Source organism: Salvelinus namaycush, chromosome 16, assembly GCF_016432855.1.
Source record: "Salvelinus namaycush isolate Seneca chromosome 16, SaNama_1.0, whole genome shotgun sequence".
NCBI classification, from domain to species: domain Eukaryota; kingdom Metazoa; phylum Chordata; class Actinopteri; order Salmoniformes; family Salmonidae; genus Salvelinus; species Salvelinus namaycush.
This window is the reverse complement of record NC_052322.1, coordinates 7,841,988-7,853,597: the sequence shown is the minus strand read 5'-3', so window position 1 is coordinate 7,853,597 and position 11,610 is coordinate 7,841,988.

Sequence of the window (11,610 nt, the reverse complement as noted above, 5' to 3'; positions counted from 1 at the left end):
TAATTTCTGTATTACCAAATGAGGAGAGAGACAAACTTCGCACACCAGTCAGAGTTATACTTAAACTACATCTTTAATAATAAGAGCTTTGCAATAGCATTTGACTTTCAACAATTCACTATTTCTAATGAACCGTTGAAGGTGTCAACATAATGGCTACTGAGATATTTTATAGCAAAGATCCACCCCCCTAGTCGACATGACAAACCACAGATATTAGGAACTGTTCACAAAGAAAGACTTTTACTTAAGAGAGGAGTATCCCATAGCCAGATGGCATTCGTTATAAATTATCGTTCAGTTTGGTCCTTAAGACGAGGTTCTAATCTCGTTCCTGGTACTTCATAGTACAAAAACACCAACTCATCCAATGGCATATATCAATTGTCAACTCTAGATACTCCCATCTCAAGTAAACCCCCCCTTGACCCCACTCCTGGACAAGCTCACTGAGGGGAGTGAGCCTCTAGGTCATACACTATCCCAGGATAAGTGTAAGATCAGAGAGGACATACAATGTTTCCAGACACTGCCATACACCTCCCCCCAATGGGAAAAGGAGGGAGTGACTGGCGCACAGACATTGTGGAGACAAGTAATTGGTTCCCCATTAATCACGCCATCCCTTCACATGGTTTAAGAATAGGTAAAGACACATTCACATATGAAGACAATGTTCCATTCTGTCCTCTTCCCTTTCTGATATTCTGCATAGCACCAGGGACATGTGAAAGACAAGCCTGACCTCTCCCCTCTCTGGGCCCCAAGTGACTGAGCCCTAGCTGAGGGAAAAGTGCAACTGCCAACACTATAGTCCAAAGGGATATTTTCTAATGACAAGTATATCACATAAGCATATTATGCAAATAAACATCCAAATTATCTATGTTACCCAACTAATTCTGATTCATCTGCCACAATGTACATATAAATTTCTGAATGAGCGATGGCCATGCGGCATAGGCAATATGCAGTAGATGGTATAGAGTACAATATATACATATGAGATGAGTAAGGTATGTAAACATTATATAAAGTGGCATTGTTTAAAGTGACTAGTGATACATTTATTATATCCAATTGTTGATTATTAAAGTGGCTAGAGATTTGAGTCAGTATGTAGGCAGCAGCCACTCAATGTTAGTGAACAGTCTGATGGCCTTGAGATAGAAGCTGTTTTTCAGTCTCTCTGCCCCAGCTTTGATGCACCTGTACTGACCTCGCCTTCTGGATGATAGCGGGGTGAACAGGCAGTGGCTCGGGTGGTTGTTGTCCTTGATGATCTTTTTGGCCTTCCTGTGACATCGGGTGCTGTAGGTGTCCTGGAGGGCAGTTAGTTTTCCCCCGGTGATGCGTTGTGCAGACCTCACTACCCTTTGGAGAGCCTTACGGTTGTGGGCAGAGCAGTTGCCGTACCAGGCGGTGATACAGCCCGACAGGATGCTCTCGATTGTGCATCTGTAAAGGTTTGTGAGTGTTTTTGGTGACAAGCCAAATTTCTTCAGCCTCATGAGGTTGAAGAGGCGCTGTTGCGCCTTCTTCAACACGCTGTCTGTGTGGGTGGACCATTTCAGTTTGCCCGTGATGTGTACGCCGAGGAATTTAAAACGTTCCACCTTCTCCACTACTGTCCCTTCGTTGTGGATAGGGGGGTGCTCCCTCTGCTGTTTCCTGAAGTCCACGATCATCTCCTTTGTTTTGTTGACGTTTAGTGTGAGGTTATTTTCCTGACACCACACTCCGAGGGCCCTCACCTCCTCCATGTAGGCCGTCTCGTCATTGTTGGTAATCAAGCCTACCACTGTAGTGTCGTCTGTAAACTTGATGATTGAGTTGGAGGCGTGCATGGCCACACAGTCATGGGTAAACAGGGAGTACAGAAGGGGGCTGAGAACGCACCCTTGTGGGGCCCCAGTGTTGAGGATCAGCGGGGTGGAGATGTTGTTTCCTACCCTCACCACCTGGGGGCGGCCCATCAGAAAGTCCAGTGTCTCGAGCTTAATGACGAGTTTGGAGGGTACTATGGTGATAAATGCTGAGCTGTAATCAATGAACAGCATTCTTACATAGGTATTCCTCTTGTCCAGATGGGTTAGGGCAGTGCGCAGTGTGATTGCGTCGTCTGTGGACCTATTGGGGCGGTAAGCAAATTGGAGTGGGTCTAGGGTGTCAGGTAGGGTGGAGGTGAAATGATCCTTGACTAGTCTCTCAAAGCACTTCATGATGACAGAAGTGAGTGCTATGGGGCGATAGTCGTTTATCTCAGTTACCTTAGCTTTCTTGGGAACAGGAACAATGGTGGCCCTCTTGAAGCGTGTGGGAACAGCAGACTGGGATAGGAATTGATTGAATATGTCCGTAAACACACCAGCCAGCTGGTCTGCGCATGCTCTGAGGACGCGGCTATGGGTGCCGTCTGGGTCGGCTGCCTTGCGAGGGTTAACACGTTTAAATGTTTTACTCACGTTGGCTGCAGTGAAGGAGAGCCCGCAGGTTTTGGTAGCGGGCCGTGTCAGTGGCACTGTATTGTCCTCAAAGTGAGCAAAGAAGTTGTTTAGCTTGTCTGGGAGCAAGACGTTGGTGTCCGCGACGGGGCTGGTTTTCTTTTTGTAATCCGTGATTGACTGTAGACCCTGCCACATACGTCTCGTGTCTGAGCCGTTGAATTGCGACTCTACTTTGTCTCTAATAGCTACACTGTTTGTATTCGGTCATGTTTCCGGTCGCCTTGCCATGATTAAAAGCAGTGGTTTGCGCTTTCAGTTTTGCGCGAATGCTGCCATCAATCCACGGTTTCTGGTTGGGGAAGGTTTTAATAGTCACCGTGGGTACAACATCACCGATGCACTTGCTAATAAACTCACTCACCGAATCAGCGTATACATCAATGTTGTTGTCTGAGGCTTTCCGGAACATTTCCTAGTCCACGTGATCGAAGCAATCTTGAAGCGTGGAATCAAATTGGTCGGACCAGCGTTGAACAGACCTGAGCACGGGCGTTTCCTGTTTTAGTTTCTGTCTATAGGCTGGGAGCAACAAAATGGAGTCATGGTCAGATTTGCAGAAAGGAGGGTGAGGGAGGGCTTTGTATGCATCACGTAGCAATGATCCAAAATTTTGACAGCCCGGGTCGGGCATTCGATATGCTGATTAAATTTAGTGAGCCTTGTTTTCAGATTAGCCTTGTTAAAATTCCCAGCTACAATACATGCCGCCTCAGGATATGTGGTTTCCAATTTACATAGAGTCCAATGAAGTTCTTTCAGGGCCGTCGAGGTGTCTGCTTGGGGGGGATATACATGGCTGTGATTATAATCGAAGAGAATTCTCTTGGTAGATAATGCGGCTACTGGGATCCGATCCATTGTCCTGGGTGGTGGTCCAAACAGAGGATTCGCTTCAGGAAAGTCGTATTCCTGGTCGTAATGTTGGTAAGTTGACGTTGCTCTTATATCCAATAGTTCTTCCCGGCTGTATGTAATAAGACTTAAGATTTCCTGGGGTAACAGTGTAAGAAATAATACCTAAAAAAACAAAATACAGTATAGTTTCCTAAGAACGCGAAGCGAGGCGACCATCTCTGTTGGCGCCACATCTTTTGCATTACCCTGGCAGGTCTGCCTCTGCAGATCTGTTTATCACTCCACCCTAATCTCTTTCTCTCTCTTCTTTGTCTGAGTGCTTGCCTTTATTGTCTCGATCTATTCAGTGCTACAGTGTATTTCGTATTTCTTCTCCCCACCCACTCTCTAGAATCCACAGTTGAAACAATAACAAAAAGCCTGTTAAAAGCTGAAGAATGGGCCTGGAGAAATGTAACCGCTCTTAAATTCATAGACAGAGTCATGGATGTCAGGACGGATCATCCCTGACCAAATTATAGTTTTAACCATGTTTTGAGGCTATACAGTGTTTGTTTACATTTACGTTGTTTACCAATATTGTTGTAAAAAAAAGCTTATATTTTGGGTTCTGACAGTTGAACTAAGCTCATGGGGCATTTTTAAGTTATATTGTTCAAGAATCGATGGGTATATATATCAATAATTTATAAGTAAAAAAATGGATGTAGCAACTAAGGATTCTAGCTTTTAGAAACAGGTAGGATACAAAACATGTTGGGGGAGGGGTCCAATACGATAACTTGTTCCATTCCCATCAACATTATGTATCCCTTTCTTGCAGATCTGGAACTGGCTAGATAGGCAGGGTATGTAGTGTATAAGCAAGCATATGATTATAACTCCACTTAGGCCAGCTAGTCGGCCATATTACTTGACCATATTTAATCCCTTTAGGTCTCTGAAAGAGTCAACCAGGACAGAGGGGAAGGGGGAGAATAATATGAATGGAATTGGGCCATTGATTGGGACAGTGCGCGAAAGGTCCAACCAGTTCAATTTTGACAAGAAGTGCAACCTTGTTCTTTAATGTTGCTCTCCTGGTTTGCCCAAACCCCACTCTTCCAGCCTGACAATAACAATAAAGTAAGCAAGTCACACACTGAATATGCTCCCAACAATTTAATGGGTATACCTGACCTAATCAACACTTCTCAGTGCCTTTTATGGGAAGAATTGTCATAAAGCATGCATTGAGATGATTATTTAACTAATCTTTATTATGAAAATAGAATCCATTCTATACTGAACAGATTACACATACAGTATTTCTGTAAAACCGCAAAGTACACATGCTGTACTCATGGACTGCCTTTGTATACCTGATCTGATCTGTGATTCTGATCTGTTGCTCAGGGTTTGGCTGCTTCTACTCAGCACTGAGAAATTGATCCACAGCAACACACTCACACATGCACGCATGTGCAAGCACACACACCATCATGATATAGGCCACCTCTACCAGGAATTGGGGTGACAATTACTTTTTTTTTTTACACATCACACTGGTGTCCAGGAGTCTTTCTTTGTGGCTGTTTATATTACTGTAGCTCACATTCTGTCTTTCTCTCTCCCTCTCTTCCAGTCTGTCAAACAGCTGTCTAGACTGTGTTGGCGGCAGCCCTGGTGGCTTCTCCCCCTCTGTGTTTTTCTCTCTCACTGTTTCTCTCTCTTTCTACCCACTGTCTAGCAGTGGTGGGAAAAGTACTCAATTGTCAAACTTGAGTAAAAGTGAAGATACCTTAAACTTCTTCGGGCTAGGGGGCAGTATTCGGAGGTTTGGATGAATGAGGTTCCCAAAGTAAACTGCCTGTTACTCAGGCCCAGAAGCTAGGATATGCATATAAGTGGTAGTATTGGATAGAAAACTCTAAAGTTTCCAAAACTGTTAAAATAATGTCTGTGAGTATAACAGAACTTATATGGCAGGCGAAAACCCGAGAACAATCCATCCAGATTTTTTTTTTTTCAGCTCACCCTTGATTCATATGGCTATCAATGGGTATATAAAAGTAATAACTCCCCGATTGCAGTTCCTAGGGCTTACACTAGATGTCAACAGTCTTTAGAAAGAGTTTCAGGCTTGTTTATTGAAAAATGAGCTAGAATTTGTAGTATTAGTAAGTGGCTCCCAATTTGGCTGTAGTGTTTGTTGCGCGTTCCGGTGAGGGTGCATACTTCGTTATTTATCTCCGGTAATGGTCTCCGATATTCTCCGTCTTAAATTTGATCGTTTATTTACATATTAGGGTACCTGAGGATTGATTAGTAACGTTGTTTGATATGTTTGGAAGACGTTTATTGGTAACTTACGGGATTCATTTGTATGCATTTTGAACGAGGGAAAATGGTGGATTACTGGGTTAAGCGCGCCAACGAAACATACTTTTTTGGGATATAAAGAAGGACTTTATCGAACAAAAGGGCCATATGTTATGTAGCTGGGACCCTTGTGATTGCAACCAGATGAAGATCTTCAAAGGTAAGTGATTTATTTTATCGCTATTTCTGACTTTCCTGATGCCTCTGCTTGGTTGGAAATGTATGTAATGCTTTTGTATGCGGGGCGCTGTCCTCAGATAATCGCATGGTGTGCTTTCGCCGTAATGCCTTTTTGAAATCTGACAAAGCGGCTGGATTAACAAGAAGTTAAGCTTTTAAATTATGTATGACACTTGTATTTTCTTGAATGATTAATATTACGATTTTTGTTATCTGAATTTCACGATTTGCAATATCACCGGATGTTGTCGAGGTGAGACGCTAGCATCCCAATGATCTGTAAGAAGTTAATAGAAAATGACTCAAGTAAAAGTGAATGTTACCCAGTAAAATACTTCATGAGTAAAAGTCTGAAAGTATTTGATTTTAAATATACATGAGTATCAAAAGTAAATATAATTGCTCAAATGTTCTTAAGCATCAAAAGTAAAAGTATAAACCATTTCAAATTCCTATATTAAGCAAACCGTACAGCAACAATTAATTTTCTTTTTTTTAACGGATAGCCAGGGGCACACTCCAACACTCAGACATAATTTAGAAACTAAGCATTTATGTTTAGTGAGTCCACCAAATCATAGGCAGTAGGGATGACCAGGGATGTTCTATTGATAAGTGCAAAAATTTGACCATTTTCCTGTCAAAATGTAACAAGTACTTTTGGGTGTCAGGGAAAATGTATGGAATAAAAAGTACATTATTTTCTTTAGGAATGTAGTGAAGTAAAAGTTGGCAAAAATATAAAGAGTAATGTACAGATACCCCAAAAACTACTTAAGTAGTACTTTAAAGTAGTACTTTAAAGTATTTTTTACTTAAAGTACTTTACACCACTGATGTCTAAGGTGGAGGCCCTATGGGCGTCACTCTCTTTCTCCTCTCTTTCTCACTCTGTCTACCAGCTGAGCTCTAGTGAAGAGGGTGGATGCCCTAGTGGTTTATGTCGGGTGTCTGTCTGCAGTCAGTGGACCTACAGTGGCAAGAAAAAGTATGTGAACCCTTTGGAATTATCTGGATTTCTGCATATATTGGTCATAAAATTTGATCTGATCTTCATCTAAGTCACAACAGACAAACATAGTGTGCTTAAACTAATAAAACACAAATTGTATTTTTCTTGTCTATATTGAATACATAATTTAAACATTCACAGTGTAGTTTGGAAAAAGTATGTTAACCCCTAGGCTAATGACTTCTCCAAAAGCTAATTGGAGTCAGGAGTCAGCTAACCTGGAGTACAATCATTGAGACGAGATTGGAGATGTTGGTTAGAGCTTCCCTGCCCTTTAAAAAAACTCACAAAATTTGAGTTTGCTATTCACATGCCTCGGACAAAAGAGATCTCAGAAGACCCAAGATTAATAATTGTTGACTTGCATAAAGCTGGAACGGGTTACAAAAGTATCTCTAAAAGCCTTGATGTGCATCAGTCCACAGTAAGACAAATTGTCTATAAATGGAGAAAGTTCAGGACTGTTGCTACTCTCCCTAGGAGTGGCCGTCCTGCAAAGATGACTGCAAGAGCACAGCGCAGATTGCTCAATGAAGTTAAGAATCCTAGTGTCAGCTAAAGACTTACAGAAATCTCTAGAACATGCTAACATCTCTGTTGACGAGTCTACAATACGTAACACACTAAACAAGAATGGTGTTCATGGGAGGACACCACGGAAGAAGCCCAAAAAAACATTGCTGCACGTCTGAAGTTTGCAAAAGTGCACCTGGATGTTCCACAGCGCTACTGGCAAAATATTCTGTGGACAGATGAAACTACAATTGAGTTGTTTGGAAGAAACACACAACACTATGTGTGGAGAAAAAAGGCACAGCACACCAACATCAAAACCTCATCCCAACTGTAAAGTATGGTGGAGGGAGCATCATTGTTTGGGGCTGCTTTGCTGCCTCATGGCCTGGACAGCTGGCTATCAACAACAGAAAAATGAATTCCCAAGTTTATCAAGACATTTTGCAGGAGAATGTTAGGCTGTCTGTCCGCCAACTGAAGCTCAACAGAAGTTGGGTGATGCAATAGGACAACGACCCAAAACACAGAAGTAAATCAACAACAGAATGGCTTCAACAGAAGAAAATACGTCTTCTGGAGTGGCCCAGTCAGAGTCCTGACCTCAACCAGATTGAGATGCTGTGGCATGACCTCCAGAGCAGTTCACACCAGACATCCCAAGAATATTGCTGAACTGAAACAGTTTTGTAAAGAGGAATGGTCCAAAATTCCTCCTGACCGTTGTGCAGGTCTGATCCACAACTACAGAACATGTTTGGTTGATGTTATTGCTGCCAAAGGAGTGTCAACCTGTTATTAAATCCAAGGGTTCACATACTTTTCCCACCCTGCACTGTGAATGTTTACACGGTGTGTTCAATAAAGACATGAAAACTTATAATTGTTTGTGTGTTATTAGTTTAACCTCTAGTTTAACCTCTTAAGCAGACTGTGTTTGTCTATTGTTGTGACCTAGATGAAGATTTATGCAGATATCCAGGTATTTCCAAAGGGTTCACATACTTTTTCTTGCCACTACAACATTTCATAAACAAGCTATAATGCTTGTTATACATGCACAACTTCTCTCCACATAAATGTTTTATTTGGAATAACAGTGATAATAGATATAGAAATAGAACCTTGTCTTTCATAAATGATTTGCCAATAACACCTTTGTGGTTAATCAACTTATAAATGATAATGGTAGTCTTTATACTTAGTTATTTATTACCCAAATTATAACTTTGTTATGTTTTATAAAGAATATATAATTTTAATGAAAGCTGTTCCCAATGGATCGATTAAGCTTTTCATTACATGTACTAAGTTACAGTGATAGTGTAGAAATGAATGGCATCAATACATTAGATAAGAAATGTAACAACAATTTAGCCAGTTAAATTAACAGGAAGTTTACCTCTGCTTCAATTCTTCAATGGGCATCTTCATTTGATGTGAAATGACTAATCCACATAAATATTTGATAACTAATAAAGAGAAGTCTCTTTCAAGATCCTTCACAGATGTTATACTTGTAATAGTTTTATTTCAAATTAATTGTAATTCATGTAATTAACGTAGAGAAGGAATGTAGCTTTTGTGAATAGAAAAATGAGACTATATTGCATTTATTTTGTGATTGTTTGCATGGGGAAATATTTTGGACAGATATGAAAATATATATTAGTGATTAGATGGGGAAACCTATAAAGCATTACCAAATGTGATATTATTTTTTATTTTACATACACTCACAGTGACTGCCAATACATTGTGAACTAAATTAAGTTTATGGGTAAAACACCCCTTTTTTCAAAATGTTTCAAATTCATTTCACAATATTATATAACATCCCTAAAATATATAAATACCAAATTATAAAATAATGTCTACTGTATTTGTCAAAATGTAACTTGTCTATAGCATAATATACATGTTTTGTGTCTCTCTAGATTCATTTATTTAGAAAAGTGTTGGTTATGTGTGATATCTGTATATTGTTTTTTACAATGTTCATATAATGCAATAAAAAAAATGTAAAAACACGTGCATGCACACACGTAGATCAATGGAATGGAGCTTAGTCCTAACACCCGTGCCAATATATTCTCAAAACACCGGCTTCTTGGGCATTATCACTTTAGTAATGCACGGCGAACAATGCATGCTCCGATGTCAATTGGATTTTCTGCAAAGTGACAGGCCATAGTGACGGACAAGAATCTGATTGGCGGAGAAGTCCTATCTTTATTCACCAAGATAGACTAAGATCAAATTAACCTACTAGGTAGCAGGTTTGCTTCAGAACATTCGTTGCTATGGTTTCAGATCAGGCTATACATCGAGCTCTCTTTCTGGAACAGGAAATTCTAAATTTGCTCAATTTCTGGTTTGACAGATCTTGCTAACTCAATAATCCCGCTTTCTGGAATACCCCTCTGGTACCCAGGCTAATAATAATGCACTCAGGGGGGCGCTAGAGAGCCTGCTATGGAGTAGACGTGCTTGCTAGAGCTCCGCTCTATTTTGAAACAAATTCATATTTATCTTAACCTCTCACAACCTATAACTTCAAACATTGTCTGGCAATATGACAAATGGAAAAGGCACCAAAAAGGGGGCGCTAAACAAGATAATTTTAATGAGATAGACAACGAACCAATTTCAACATCGCCGACCCACGATGAGTTAGGTGAAGATGCTAGCTCCCAAGAGTTCCCCACAGATCCTACTCAACGTGACATACTGGCTGCCATAAACTCACTAAGCAAGAAGGTGGACACAAGGTTGGCTGATATCTCAGAGTATTGGGACTTTGACTGAAACTGTGAAGGCAACTAAGGGAAGGGTGCATGAGGTTGAGCAGACGACAGTCGATCACGAGGCCAGGCTACAGGACATAGAGAAACAGTGCGCAACGTTCAAAAATGACAACAAAACCCTGAAAGCCCGATTGGAAATGCTCGAGTTGCATTCAAGACGCCAGAACATCCGAATATTTGGGATCCAAGAGGACACTGAGAAAGGGAAACCCACTGAATTTGTCTCGGAGCTGATACTGGCATTGCTGGGGAGTGAACACTTCAAAACGGCCATCCTGATTGACCGCGCACACAGATCACAGGTAACAAAGCCGGCCAAGGGCGCGCCACCAAGGCCATTCATTGTAAGGCGGCACTATCCCCAGACCAGGGATCTCATCCTCAAGCTGGCTAGTCAAAAGTTCCCCCTTAATTACAACAGACCCAGGGTGTCTTTCTACCCAGATCTTACTTTGGAGGTGAGGAACCAACAGAAAGAGTATGATGAGTTACGCAACAAATGCAGGGCGGCCAACATCCGATATGGATTCCTCTTCCCAGCCCGGTTTAAGGTGACAGTCGAGGGATCAACACGTACGTTTGACAACCCAAAAGAGGCCTGTCTGTTCTTGTCAAGCAAGTTCCCTGGCTGAGGATACAGAACGGCTGTGTCAACCGGCTAAATGGCCAAATACAGGCCAGGAATGTGTTTGAATTTCCTGCCTATGTCTTTTCGATCAGAAATTGGGACTTATATGGGTGAGATGTTGTGGCTTATATAGCATTGTTTAGCCTATCATGTTTTAGCGCCACTCACCCCCTAACGTGAGAGTTAAGTGTTATTTAATATTAGTTTATATGCGGAGCATCTATAGACGACGAGTTAGTTCAAGCTGTATGTCTAGACACCCTAAGGTTTGTGTGTTAGTCAAGGAGTGCTTCGTTTGGGTAAGTCACTCAGTAAAGGGACGGGAGGGGGGATGGGGTCTGTGTTTTATGTTCACATTTATTAATACAGGTGCCATGACAAGCTCCCGCACTGCGGGATGTTTTTCTTTAGGGCTTTGTATGACAGCAGCAATTTGCTCTAAAATAAGAAATGCCACATAGTGACCGAGCACAGAGTAGACCTGGTGGAATAAAGATAGTCAGCTGGAACTGTAATGGCTTAGGGCATGTCGTGAAACGAGCTAAGGTTTTTTCTCATCTTAAATCACTGGGGGCTGACATAGTGCTTCTTCAAGAAACTCATATTAAACGCTCCGCTCAGGCCAAGCTACGAGTCGACTGTATCGGTCAGATATACCAGTCTAACTTTGATGCAAAAGCGAGAGGGGTAGCAATCCTGATAAGGAAAAACATTCCTTTTGTTTACTCATCCTCGATTTCAGATCCT